Below are 15,678 nucleotides of genomic sequence, written 5' to 3' on the forward strand. Positions count from 1 at the left end.
CTCCGTGGAAAATTCCTCCCCCGTTGGTAACAGATGCAGAGTAACGGGTTAAATCATTATTATTTGTTTGTCCAGTCCTCAACTCATGATAAGACTTGGCTTGGGTTGAATGAACTAGGATACAGTTATACATCCTTGGTGGGTTCACATTATAACTAAATAATATACAGTTCATTTGTTGACAATTTGTTAACAATCGTAAACGACAATCCTTGGTTAACAATTATTAAAAATGACCCTTCTGTTTTGCAACTATTGCATTGCCCTCAAGATAAATCAGTTAATACTGTGCCGTATGACGTTAGGCCTAACCGTAAGCTCCTCTTCTCTCAGATCATTTCATGATCTATCAAGACAGGATAATCTTCAAGTTTTATTAAGGCACAGAGCTTCAATCTGACAATAAATATATTTTTAGACTACAGAAAAGCTTTAGATAATACAATTTATCAATATTCATCCAATTAACAAATCATAACATCATACTATCCAGGCATTAAAAACTGTAGTTTTGAAGCTAAATAGACGTAAATATAAGCATACAGGAATACAATAGAATCCAATCATTTAATAAGTAATAATTACCACATTAGTTGTTGTAAACCCCGAGATTCTTTTGGTCTACAAAAAGAACTCTTTCCTATCTTACGTAATAAATTGCAATAATAAATTCTCTTTAACATGTTTATTGATCTAAGCTTATTAATTTTTGTTTATTCAGGAGATCAGTATTCGGTCCCAAGCTCCACCTCCTGTACTCCAGCGGATCACTAACTATGCTGAAGAGGCAACCTGGTACTTCCTTGGGTTCCTTAACTGTTCCATGATCTTCACTAGATCCCTAAGTTGATACCGTATCTGCTCTAAGGTTCCTTCGTTTATATAGAGGGCGGCAGCATGTTCTATATATATATCTATATATATATATATACATAAAAACTAAGCTATTACTAATCCGTTCTAGATTACATCAAGATCCCCCTGATTATATAAGTTCAAATTATAGGTTGGAATTTGTTCTCTTATATCATCATATTATCTATACGGATTATGACATTACAACTTTTGTGCTTATTTTTATATATATCCCCCATTTGGTTTTTAAGTTAATAAATAAAGGTATTATTTGGAATATCCAGAATTTTTTCTTATCTGTGAACCTGTTTTGAAGTTACAATTGAACAGTTATTAACATTAAAATATTGTATTGAATTTAGAAGAACCTATTCAAGTATTGATAGATAAGCGTCGGAAATCTAGTTGGGTCTACAGTGTTACAGAAACGGTAGTCCAATCAGACACCAGTTTTATATACTTTCTGACCAATAATACGGTCGGATGACCTTAACCAACCTTAAAAAACCTTTATCTATAAGGTCATTTTTTGGTCAGGTTAGGTCATTTTAGGTCGCATAATTTTGGAAGGTCATTCTTATCGGTAAATTTAGGTTATGTGAGGTCTGGACCTACTGCAGCAGGGCTTGCTGTCACATCTTGTTATTTTGAGGCATTTCCGTGGTGAGGCATTTCCATAGTACCCATTGACCCCCCCCCCCTCCCCACAAGGTCCCCTAATAACTCCCACCCTTTAAAAAAATAATTTTCCTGTAATGTTTATTTTATAACCATTTAAGATTATTTAATTTTTTAACGTTTTTTTTTTAAATCTACAATTTGTAATTGACACCCCTTGATTCCAATTGACACATACAAAGACATAGGCAATTCTCAACCTCGCCCATCCTTCTCTAAAATTTTGTAATATTTTGCGTAAAATTGTTTGACATGATTTTTTTAATTAAAGAAAAGAGAAAAAATATTTGTTTCTCAATTAAAAAAGAAGAATAATAATCCCTGAATTCCAAGAAACTGGACAGGTATAGCCAGCCAATGGCTCTAATCCTGCCCCGGCTGGCAGACCAGTAACCAGTTAGTCTCTACAGACTGCACTGCAGTTCACACTCCACAATACATGTCGGACACCCTGACAAACAACCAATCATGGACAACGAATATTCTATTTACTACAATTTACTGCTGAGTCTGTTGAAAATTATCTTAAACATTTAGGTAAAAAATTATATCTTTGGAATTTCATTAATAAGGAATAAACTAACAAGCAATACACCTGACACCCTTCCCCCCCCCCCTCTCCCTCATGCATTTAAAATCTGCAGGAACATATTCAAGAACAAGTTAAAGTTTTAAATACTAGAAATCTTTTATTTCATTTATAAAGTTTTTATTCGAAAAAAATACACAGGGGTTCTCCAAATAACAAAAAAATTAGCGGATTTTCAAAAAATTTTTTTGTGAATTTTCAAAATTTTCAAAAATCGAATTTGGATGGAGGCAAATTTTTTAAAATTTGATCATTCTTAAACCTTCCCTTGGGTCACGTGATGTCCCACAAAAAATTTGGGCCCGATCAGTTCAGCCTTTTTGACGTTTATTGGATGTATACAAACAAACAAACAAACAAACAAGCCAAATTTATATATAGATATTGTTATCCTTAAACGATAAAAATAAAAAAAATCGATTGTTTATGGTTCGTTTTTATGTCGTTTTTTTGCTTGTATATCTTCTGCCAGGGTCTTAATTTGATAAATTGTAAGAAAAGAAATACAACTTAAAAAACATGTTTCATGATAAAATATTCTTTGTTTTAAAAATAATTATCGTTCAGAGCTGTTCGGAGAGAGGAATCTACTCAAACGTATGAAGAGACCCAAACACTTTGGAGATCCACTAACAAAACGGAGTTGCTCGTGGAGTTGAGAAGATCCTTCTCAGGACATCAAAACTATTCTGGGAGGAGTTTGAGCTGAGGAGGACAATGCTGAAGGGCGCCAGGGCCAGGAAGATCACAAGATTCCTCTCCTAATCTTTCTAGGTCAGCTGACATTTTTACAAATAAAATGGCAGATTTATGTTTTTAAAAATTTAAAATTGCGAATTTTTATCTTGTAATTTTCTTGAAAAATTTTATATTTTTTTTTCTTAAATTCTTAAAATTTCTTTGATTTTTATTAACATAGACATTGGTCTAAATAAATTTCTTGTAAATTTTCTTAATTTTACAAATTTTAAATGGTGTAATGCATTTTGTTTCTTTTTTGTGAATTGTGAATTGTGAATTTGTGGATTATTTTCAATTGTGGTTTCTCTAAAAGTGACTTGTGGATTTCTTGATACAGAAACGATAGTGGGAAATTGTGTGGATTAAACTTTTTAACTTGAAAAAAAAATTATCTTTCACATTATTGATCAGATAAAGGGTCACTTGAAATTATGTGTACAGTCCCTTTAAAAGCCTTTTCTGATTAATATTAACATATATATCATTTATAGATAGAGATATGTGTTAAACTTTTATTTAATTTTGATTGTTTATTATTCGTTCTTTTTTTTCAATCATAAAAAAAAATTAAATTTTTTTGTTTTCAAAATTACGATTCATTTACCCGCTGTTAGATTCATTTATCAATTAAATGTTGTTCTATAAAAATTTGAAAGTCCTTGTTTAGTCCTTCTTTCCTCTTCAATAATTTTCTTTCATCCATTCCATCTTTCCTTCTCTTACTTCTTTTCTATTTATTCATCGATTTTTTATTTCAGTTAGAACCGGGCAATCTGTATTCAGAATATAGAATGAAGTTCAGCCTACTTGGTTTACGAATTTACAGTACAGAATACCAGAGTGCACAAGGTACCAGAGTGCACAAGGTACCAGAGTGCACAAGGTACCAGAGTGCACAAAGTACCAGAGTGCACATAGTACCAGAGTGCACAAAGTACCAGAGTGCACAAAGTACCAGAGTGCACAAAGTACTAGAGTGCACTAAGTACCAGAGTTCACGAAGTATAAGGGATATAAAGGAGTCCAAAGCCCGAGCTATAGAGCTATGAGCTGAAATATCACGGAAAAAAATATAAACTTTAAAAAAGATAAAAGTGAAGAGTGAAGACAATGTTGTAAACAATTTATATCCAGTTATTTGTGCATTAAATATTTATGTTTGTTTCTAATCAAATATTTATGTTTGTTTCTAAACAATTCAAGTTATTTTGATATTAAATATTTTAAAGCAACAACATTTTTTAAACTGTAGGTTTCTAGTTTCAATTGATTCATGATTGCAGTATATACAGTAAGAATCAGAAAACTCTAAAATATAAAAATGTCTTTTAGACACAATCTTTGACTTTTATGTATAGTCCAATTGCTCCAGATTGTTGTAAACAGACTTATTTCGTAATGATTTAATACGTGTCTTGTAAAAGTGCTTGCAACAATTTCCAATTCACTTAAATTTGGCTGTAAAGTCATCTTCCTATTTCGGAGTTTTCTGGTTATTTCTGTAGGTTAAATGTTGAAATTGTACGACATATTATCGTAGGTTTTATATGATTTTCACTTATTTGTAGGTTTAAAGGAAGTTGCAGTAGGTCAAAAGGAAGTTGTAGAAGGTCGAAAGGAAGTTGTAGTAGGTCGAATGGAAGTTGCAGTAGGTCGAAAGGAAGTTGTAGTAGGTCAAAAGGAAGTTGCAGTAGGTCAAAAGGAAGCTGCAGTAGGTCGAGAGGAAGCTTCAGTAGGTCGATAGGAAGTCGTAATAGGTTGGATGCAGTTTTGGTTGGTCGCTGTTGATGTCGTCCCGACGTCAAGGTGACGTCGCTACAAGGTCAAAAATTGTGCGTTTTGTGTCAATGCAACGTCTAAACGACTATAAATCGACTTCAGACCGACATCGTCAGGACGTCGGTCTGACCTAAGACGACGTCCCCCTGATGTCTTGTCGACGTCAGTTGGTTATGTGGGCAAGCTTGGTTAGTATTCAAACATTGTCTACAGATTGATTGATTGTCAGAATGATTTTGATTAATTGATCGATTGATTGATTGATAGTTTTATTATCTATATGATACATTGTCATCTATATCAGGGAATACTTTATCTTGATCATTTTGTGGCATAATGGTCCTAGATAAAGCATCTGCCGTTTTATTAGTTTTCCTTGGTCTGTGTATTCTATCAAAATCAAAGGAAGACGACTAATCTGTCTTGATTAAGAATATGTTCAAACTTCCGAACAGAAAAATCAATATCTAAAATATAAGGCTCAAGGGTTTATAATAAGCCCGGATTGGTTTTACCAAAAACTCTTTTAAATCATTAATCCTTTTTTCTTACAGGGAACAGCTGCCCTAGGAGATACAGAGGGTTTGATTTTTCCGGCGAAGAGCCACTGCTTGAGCTGCCGGTCAAGATCTTGTTCTTGAAATGGATTTAAAGGACAACATTTATATCTCCTTTAATAAATTTCCTCCGCTCTTGAATTGCAGCTTCGGATAATTCTGACTCTTGTTTATGGTTTAAGGTATTAATTTCATTTAATTTAGCCAAAAAGCATCAACAATTTTTTTCTATTCTAACTTTCAAAGGAATTTTCACATTATTTATCCCCAAGTTCAGACAAGGAACTAAAATTATCTCTTTGCTATATTTATTTAATGTATTTAAAAGCAGTAATTATTGGAGTTTAGAAAATTAGAGTTTTCTTTGGATTGAAAATACCCTATTTCTCTGTCCATTTTCAAATTGACAGATAAAATGTCAAATAGTTCTTTTTAATTATTACTTTCTTTGCCGTTAATGATGTAAATACAATTGTTTCAATTATTTATCTTGAGCCATGATTTGTATAAATCTGTCATCATTAGAATTTTTTATTAACAGAGTAATATTAACTAAATCTAATTTCTGACCATCTATGTTAAAGATAACCTTTTGTCTTTCAAACTTCAATTCAGTTTTATATATTTCCAAAGAGTGACTCTGTAAGATTATTTATCTTTCTTTTAATAATTAACATAATTAATTCTAAATCTAAACTAGAAGAATCCAGTCTAACTTTTTCATCTTTGGGTTCAGCTTATCCACTTTGTGGAAACATATTGTCCAGGTACCATTTTCTGGGACAATTCATACTAAAATGACCATTATTGCCACAGGAGTAATGTCCGCCTCTGTGGGCTGCCTTCCAGCATTAACAAACCGGTTATCTTTCATTTTCGCGTTTTATTTCTTAAACTTTTTAAAAGTTTTTAAATTTATTAATTGCATCCAGTTCTGCACTCTCATTCCTTACATTTACTTCATATCTAGTCTTCCTGTTTTTGGATGAACTAGTGTTGACATAACTGTAATTCATGAGGCGGATATCTGTACTGATGATATCTAATTCCCCAGCTATAGTTTTGGATTAAATATTTTCAACGCTTGTTTGCACTATTGTGCATAAAGCATCAAAAGTTTCAATCTTAACTTCAGTGATATTTTGGATAGAAATGACATCCAGGATCTTTGTTTTCAATATGTCTTTATGAAGAAGACCCCTAATGGCTTCTTCTACAAAATTTGGTTTTCCCTTGGGGAAATGACCTTATAAACAGGTTAAACTTTAGGTAAACTTTCCTTTACATTAAACTTTCCTTGACATTTAACAGTAGGATTCCATAGAAGGTTCCGTCTCTGAAACCGCAAATGAACAAGGGGGGCGGAATGTTTAAAACATGGTATTTTTTAAACAAACATCCCGTTAGTCTAAAGTTTGCGTATATCCCCCCATCCTGATCAAGAAGTCTTCAAAGTTTTCTGTTTATCATAGGACAACTTCAACTTTAAGAATAGGATTTCAGTATTATCAGGGATATAATTGTCAATTCCTCTTTTACTGTCATACCCTGGGGTTCAAGGGATTTGATCTAAAATTGAATCTTTCCCTTCCCTGGAGGCTATATATCAATCGTAGGAAACCCAGATCCGGATCTGGGTTGGGGTGTATTTTCCACATGCATAGGAACGATAATTTGGTTCCTGTGTTTGGGAATTGTCCCAAGCCAGGGATTAACTGTCCTCGGAAAACCTCCATTTGGGTTATAAGCTGTGCTCGGCCTATTTATAGCCGCACTAAGAGCCGGGTTCATTGACCCAGTTCCCATATCTTCCGATGAGGAAGTAGTTTCCATCTCAAGGGTAATAAACTGTAAATCCAGCTGATCTGGGTTAGAGGGGTATTCTTATCTGATACCCCCCCCCACTTTTGGCCCCCTGGACATTGTTTATCTTTGGTATTGTGTTTTAAAAAATTAGTAAATTTAGAATTTGGAACTATCTATTGTTAATTAAAATTTTGTTTATTAAAGTCTATAATCATTTTTAGTTTTAAAAAGAAACATGTTTTCAAAAATACTATTCTATTTTAAATATGTTTTGGTTTTTATATTTTAAAAGAAAATTGTTAGATTAAGGTTTTTACGATTTTAAGATGAAAACGTTCAAAACATTTTTGGTTTTTATATTCTTTAAAGCAAAACAGTTTAAAACATTCGCAAATTATTTTAAATTTAAACCAAATTTAATATGATTAAATGAGTTATTCAGTATTTAGTGTAAACATAAAATTGTGGTTTGGATTCACAAGTTTATTGTTACACTCAATGTTTATCTCTTTTAATTTTATTAAAATTTTGATTATTAAGTAGATAGCTTTTGATTTTACATTTAACTTCGGATTTTATAATTATTTAAACATTGTCAGCCTGAAGTTGGAGTTTTAGGGCTTATTGACTGCTGTTTAAAAGTTACTTTTAAATATTATGTTTAACAAATTGAATGGGTTTTGTGATCAAATGTTAAAACTTTATCTGCCTAAAGTGGATTTCTAGGACTTAATGATTATGGTTTTATATTACATTCAGCAAAAGATTCAATCTCTTTTATGATTTCATAAAAATATGCTTTAATTATTTTTACTTACAATCCTATTTACAATCGCTATACTTACAGAATCTTATTATTTTGGTGATTTACTGATTAAACCTTATCTGCCTAGATTTGAAGTTCTAGGACTTAATAAGTATAATCTGTAAAGCTGGCAATAGAACTGTATTTTTATTCTGTAGAATTATCTACTTTTTATTTTAAGTGTTGTTTAAGTCTTAAACTAGGTATGTTTATCTATGGTATATGAAATAACTATCCTTGTTCAATCTCAAAGTCAAGTCTAAGTAAAATATGAGCCTCTGTTCATATATACAAACAAATCTTATTCCACTAGGTTAATATTTTGGCTAAATTACATTAAACTTGGGTTATGTTTAAACGAGTAAAGTGTTTACCATTTTCTTAACTATGCTTCCGATAAAGTTCTGTATGTTCGGAATTCTCTTGCTTGTGTGCAGGGCTCTGGTACAGCGTCTTGAGCTCCTGGTCTGCTTCAGTGTATTGTAACAATGGGTGATTTTGTTGATCTTTTACGATCAGCGATTCAAGGATCTTTTTAGATCGCTGAGATCATAGCTGGCTAGGGGCATCACCCCCCCCCCTTTATACCCTTCGGTTGGACTTTTGAATCCTATTTTGAATCCTAACGGATTTATTTGAGTTTGCATGTGAATTCTATAAATAACCCAAGCCAAGCTGAAAGTTCCGTTATTCCAGAGGCACGGGGGCTGGGGGGCTAGCCGGCCAGCTCCTGGGGAACTAGGGTTAAATGAGAGCCCAGGATGGAGCGAAATGAAGGGAAAAGAGTTAGTTGATCGTCAGCTCCCTTAAACTGAGGTTCCCTTGAAGATTCCCCATCACTCTGAAACTACTTCAATTCATAATATTTGATTCGTATAGTATCATTCTTTTTAGTTTTGTATCTTTGTAAATAATAAACTGTAAGAAAAACCGACTCGCTGAATATTAATAATACAAGTGTTTGCATTGATTTATTTTTCTTTCATATATAATAGTATGTGTGGAGAGTTTTCTATGCTCCGATTCGTCCCCGCCCTTATTGTTTAATTCTTTGGACCAATACTGGCTCTGAATTTATATTCAACCCTTGGCTAGTTTGGTTGCTAAGGTGTTAATGTTAACGTCCTAATTAGTTGATTTTGTTAAATGATCTAAATAATTATGATTAGGTAGCGCTGATTCATAGTTTCAATATTTTAAGTTTTGTTTTTGCAACTTTGCAATTTTGCAACTGTGTTTACGTCTACACATCATTGCAAAGCAAAACTTCCAAACATAACCTCACAATCATTCTGAATTATAAAAGATTCTTATATCTGAATTATAAAAATAACATTCTAAGCAGTTTTAAGATAAAATATGTTTAATTGCATATTCTGAGATAAGACTTGATTCTAAAAGTCCAAAAAAATTATGATATTGATTTTCTCAAATTGTGAAAATAACTTTTTATCTTTTAGCTGCTTAATCATGGTTTGAGTACAAAATTTAAGCAGAACAATAATATTAAGATAATATTGTATTTATCTCGAAATTTTATCTTCCAGTCAATTATATTTTAAACTCAAAATATGTTTTTTTGGTATCATATTCTAAAAGAAAAACAATTTTATCAAGATTATAAATTTTCAATTTAAACCCGACTTAAAATTTTATTTTAAGTTTAAAACATTACAATGAACTTTCTTTCAAAAAATATGTTTGGGAATACATACTTTAAAAGAGAAGTTTAATTAAGATAAAAATGTTTTAAATTGTTTAAAAAGTAAAACATTAAAATGTATTTTTAGATTTCAAAATTTAAAATATGGTTGGAGTGCATATTTCAATTTATGTTCGTTTTGCAACATTTTAACTGTGTTTATTTAACATTGTCTGTTGTCTAAACACGAATATCCCCCTTGCAAAACTAACTGCTGCAAAAATTAATTGCTAATCATCAATTTGAGTAGATAATTGTCAAAAAAATTTTGCAGAATCATAATTTCACAATGTAAACTTATTTTTTTAGATCAATTTAAGTATTTTGTAGTTTTATGATAGAACAGTTTTGAATTTCATATTTCTAAAATTAAAACTTTCTTAATTTTAGATGAATTTTTATTATAAGAGAGTAATTAACATTTAATATAATTTTGAAATTATGGATTGGTTTTTCATAATTTTATGTTTATGTTCAATTATAATTGCAATTTAATTTAGTCATAATAATATAAATAAATTTAGTTAACGTTGGATTATTAACTAAAATTTGAGCGGGTGCGATAAGTACAAAGTTACTTACACTTGATTTTCTTGACTTTCAAAAACCAAATGCAAAAAAGTTAACTTCAACACGCCTGCACCAGAAATTCTGTTGTAAACCCCGAGATTCTTTTGGTCTACAAACAGAACTCTTTCCTTTCTTACCTAATAAATTGCAATAATTAACTCTCTTTAACATGTTCATTGATCTAAGCTTATTAATTCTTGTTTATTCAGGAGATCAGTATTCGATCCCAAGCTCCACCTCCTGTACTCCAGCGGATCACTAACTATGCTGAAGAGGCAGTCTGGTACTTCCTTAGGTTCCCTAACTGTTCCATGATCTTCACTAGATCCCTAAGTTGATACTGTATCTGCTCTAAGGTTCCTTCATTTCCTATTGTTGAGGATTCATCTGCCTCCAACCCTGGTGGAGCTTCATTCTCTTCTTCAGATTCATCCTTCAGACCAGGGACATCATCCGGATCACCTTTCTCTGTCTCTCCTTCATCAAGATCATTCACTCCTTCATCCTCAGAGCTCTCAGATACTTCAGCATCAGACTGATCAGGAATCCATACACTAGGATCATCAGGGTCATCCTCAGAGGATGAGATGGTTATAACCTCCATTGCAGCTAAAGTAACCTCTGTGGTATTGTTAGAGATATTTCTAGCTTTTAATATACTTAGATAATCAATACTTATTTATCTTTTTAGTTATAAAGAGTTAGTATCCTTTATATAGCTTTATGTAGCTATTTGTTTTATCTAGCTTTGTGGAGCTAGGTATCATATTTAGGTTTGCGGAGCTATTTATTTTACCTAGCTTTACAAGCTATTTGTCTTATCTAGCTTTGTGTAGCTAGATATCTTATTTAGCTTTGGGGAGCTATTTACTTTATCTAGCGTGCATTGATTATCTCACTTGAGTTATCAGAGAAAAACAATGCCACAAACTCTAATCCATCGTTATTTATAATAAAGCTTTATCAACCTTTGTGGTATTATTAGTTACTTAGCTATTAATATAATTATTAACAATCTAGAATTAGTTATCTTTATATATAGTTTTACAAAGCTATTTGTCTTGCTTAATTATATAAAGCTATCTTATTTAACGTTGCGGAGCTAAGGATCTTATTTATCTTTATATATATAGCTTTACAAAGCTTTTTGTCTTATCTAGCTTTGCAGGGCCAAGGATCTTGCTTAGCTTTACGGAGCTATTTATCCGGCTTAGCTTTACGGAGGTTTTTATCTCATTTAGCATTGCAGAGCTATGTATTGTATTTAGCTATGCAGAACTATATATATTCTAGTCTGTCTATACTGAGCTAGATATTTATAACTAGCTATACAGAGTTAGATGTTAGTTAGATTAATCTTATTTATGAATGAGTGAATGTTGTGAGCTGCACTGACCTACAAGAAGATAAGATTTATGTTATATCTTTCTTCTACTTAGGTTCTGTGTGCACTGAGGTTCCCTTCAGCTTTTGTTCGTTTATATAGAGGGCGGCAGCATGTTCTTTATATATATTGTTAAACCTTAGGTCTAACTAAATGATACATGGTGGGGGTTGAAAAATGTTTATTGGTAAAAACTTGTTACAGAATATATAGGAGCGTTTTTACTTTCTGTGGGGGGATTTAGGGAGCTTCACAACTGCTGGAATTGATGAGTCTTCAGAACACGGAGCAGTCTGGAGCAGAACTGTAGAATGCTGCTTCTGTAGGGAACTGCTTTAAGCTGTAGGTGTAGATGAACCTTTAGAGCTGTCTGGAGCAGAACTGTAGAATGCTGTTTCTGTAGGGAACTGCTTTAAGCTGTAGGTGTAGATGAACCTTTAGAGCTGTCTGGAGCAGAACCGTAGAAGGCTGCTTCTGTAGGGAGCTGCTTGAAACTGCAGGCGTAGATGAACTTTCTGGTCCAGGACTTGGTCCGAAAATGATAACTCTATTCTGATTTTAGAATATCAATAAAATCCCCTTTTGATGGTACAGAGTTGGTTTAGAACTCCGGAGCTGCTCAAGGATTAGCTACAACTGATAATATCATCTTTCCAAGATTTCAACGTTAGGTTTAAGGCGTAACCTTAACCTTGAGTCTATACTTAAAAATACACAGTGCTCACAGGATGTTCACAAAAAATACAAATATATAAATACATTTTAACTATTCATAAAAGCACAAATATCAATTCTTAAAGAATCTGTTACATTCGTTTGTGAATTTTACAAAAAAGGAGTTTTAGTTTATGTAAACACCCAGCAGAGTTCCCATATACAGAAATAATTGATTCCAACCATGATCTGACATTCTTTGTTAAAAATACACACTTTGAACTCCGTTACAATATCTATATATATATTTACATAAATACTAAGCTATTTCTAATCCGTTCTAGATTATATCATAGTCCTCCGATAATTGCAAGATAATCAGAATATAAACGAAATATATAGATCCACATGAGTTGTAGTACATGTGCAAATGATAAACAATTTGTTGGTAAAACCGGTTCTCTCCCTTGAAAACAGTCACTTGAAGATAGGGATAAATACTGGTAAAACAGGGGCAATTCATAGACTTGAGATGCAGTGTGAGCTCGTGTAACACTCGCCAACCAACGAGAAGCAAGAAAAAAGTTCTATCTGGACCCCGCGACCGAATCCTGTTGATCTACTGATTCCACCTGAAAAAGAATTGTTTACACAGTTCACCAACTAGTTTATCACCATTTAAGTTTATATCACTATCTCTTATCCCTCCTTAGAAGAATCTCTCCTCCCAGGGGATCTCGAGCTTGAACTCCAGCTCCTCAGGAAAGACTAATCCCCGGATCCCAGAGATAGGAGCTCTCCAGGACTGAGCATCCAGCTCCTCCAAAGTCAATCTAAACCTAGAATATATCTTATCTCCTTCTTTAGAAACTTCAATCTGTCCCCCATCAGACCAGGGGACCTTGGCAGGGGCCAGCGCATACATCTGTACCAGGAACCATTCTCAGGCTTCTGCGCCAGTCTCCTAGAATTCTTGACCAGAGATTGATTTAAGGAGGAGAAACTTCACAAAACCTCTCCTTCTCATCCCTGTACTTCAGAGATCTTATCACCTCCTCTCTAGTCTTGGCCAACTCCTCCATCTTCTGATGATACTCCACCCCCTCTAGAGACATCATCACAAACTCCAAGAACCAGTCTACTGCAGATTTCTTAACACACTTCAAGAACTTACAGAGTACATATTGATCAGGAAACACATCCCTTAGGAGCAGTCCAGCTAAAACGATGTAAGTAACGAATCCAAACTGGATATCTCCTAGCGCATAACACTTCAGGGACTCTGGGATCTGCTGCCATCTAACACCCCAGTAATCATCTCCGGTAGATACATTCTTGTTCACTAAGGTTCCCTGGGTCTGCACACTCATAGCTGTCATGTTCCCTGATTGAAACTTGTAACCAGCAAGGATAGCAAGGGTCGTGAGATCAATGAACCCTCTCTCCTCCGCTCCTTCATATGAAATCAGGGGCATTCCAGACCTTTCTCTTTTCATCCTTTTTAAACCCTCAATCCAGTCTGATCCCTTGGATACATTTTAAACTTGTTAAGGTTCAGCTCTCCTAATCCTAGTGATAATTCATCCTTCTCCAGGTACCACTTATACCAGGATAACTTATTACGCCAAGAGGTCACTAACCAAAAAATCACATTATACCAGGATATCTTCCAAGACAAGGATCTCTCTTCAACACCGGATATCTCATCAATCCAAGGCATCTCACCGAACCAGGAGATCTTTTCAAACCATGAACTCTCACTAATCCAGAAAATCTCATCAAACCAAGAGATCCTGATCCACAGGGTCACGTCAGACACGGATCTCATAAATCCAAGGCATCTTACTGAACCAGGAGATCTCTTCAAACCAGGGACTCTCACTAAACCGGGAGAACTCATCAATCCAGGATAATTCATCAATCCCTGACATCTCTTCAAACCATTCTCCAAACCAATAGATCTCATCCATTCCAAAGTATCTTAGAAGCAAACAAGGATCGCTCCTTGATCCCTGATCATCACAATTCTTCTCAGGACCCCAACCTGGCTCCAGATCACAGGGATTGCACACTAAACAGGGATCACACATTAAACAGGGATTGCCCAACAAATCAGGATTGCACCTCATCTCAGGATCGCCACTCTTCTTAGGATCGCCACTCTTCTCAGGATCACTATTCTTCTCAGGATCACCATTCTTCTCAGGATCATCATTCTTATCAGGATCACCATTCTTCATAGGATCAAAAATACTGGTATACTGGATAAAACACATGAGTTTAGGCGCATGCGCAAATGATAAATAATTCTTCTTCACCTTCTCTCCCATGGAAACAGTCACTAGAGTACATGGATAAATACTGGTAGAACAGGGGTGATTCATAGACTTGAGACGCAGCATGAGCTCTTGTAACACCTTCATTAATGATTGTTAATGACAAATATTTGTTAAAGGAGAGAAAACAGATCTTAAGAGCATTGATACTTATCATTGAGTAGTTGTAAAGAAAATATCAAGAAGTTTAGTTCCCCCACAACTTTTTACCTGCATGAAAGACAACATTCAATAAAATTGCTTATAAGACTCCATTTCATAATCGTCTTTAAAATCTTTTTGAGGCATAAGGACAAGTAAAACATCTTCTATGTTATATTTATTAATATCAATGTATCAGTTTGTTTGATATAAACATACAAAATATATGTGAATTTGATGTGCATACAATTATATTCATTATTGTTCACTAACTTTGTACCAACCAATCCAAACAATCTCCCTTGCTTAGGCGGGTCCAAACTGCATAGTTAATTGCAATGGCTTATTTGTAATATCTCATTCTTTGTATTTAAATAAAATATGAATTAGTCTGAGAAATATTGTTATGAAAAATAAAATAGATTTTGACAGTTCCTACTCTATCCACTAAAAAGTAAATAATTTAAACAAAAACAAAAAACCTTTGAATTATGATATTAGAAAAGTCAAGAATATATTTTGTGTCAAAAATTAGAGCACTAGAGCAAAAATAGCTAGACCCCCCCCNTTTTAAAGTTTTTTCAAAATAAAATAAGTTAAATTTGACTTAATGTCTTAAACGATGAGTCTATTTCTAAAGTCAATGTCTTACTAAATTTGACAATGCCATCTGTTCGTTTAGCACTTAATAAAAGCTAGAAAATTTAGAATAGTTTGATTCTAAATAAATATTAAGTTTAAAGTTGCATGCTGGCATTGTCACGCAATAAATTCTCTTACTGCAGAAAAAGAAATTTTCTATGTTTTTATAAAACCCACGTCCCCTAACATTTCAGGTTTAAATTTAAATCATTAATAATCAAGGATGGGCACTTAGCAATGGGTCGTTATCAACAATTGTTAACATAGGGTAGTCGTTAACAATCATTAACAAAGGGTTGTCAATGTCTTACATGCAGGTAAAGTTGTAGGGGAGCTAAAAATTCTTGATATGTTCTTATAAAACTACTCAATTTGTCGGTTTCCTCTCTCTTCTTCTCTTTATTAAGAATCACTAACAAAGGGTTGTCATTAACAATCA

The 15,678-nt window shown here is 33.4% G+C and overlaps 1 long non-coding RNA gene across 1 annotated transcript; it reads left to right on the forward strand.

The window, feature by feature from the left end:
• The first annotated feature begins 1,872 nt into the window (after nt 1-1,872).
• Nucleotides 1,873-3,844, forward strand: LOC111715025 (uncharacterized). Its single transcript, XR_002768159.1, has 3 exons — nt 1,873-2,070; nt 2,690-2,896; nt 3,622-3,844. It is a non-coding gene; the product is annotated as an uncharacterized LOC111715025 (long non-coding RNA).
• The last annotated feature ends 11,834 nt before the right edge of the window (nt 3,845-15,678 follow it).

Source organism: Eurytemora carolleeae, unplaced genomic scaffold, assembly GCF_000591075.1.
Source record: "Eurytemora carolleeae unplaced genomic scaffold, Eaff_2.0 scaffold1694, whole genome shotgun sequence".
Lineage (NCBI taxonomy): Eukaryota > Metazoa > Arthropoda > Copepoda > Calanoida > Temoridae > Eurytemora > Eurytemora carolleeae.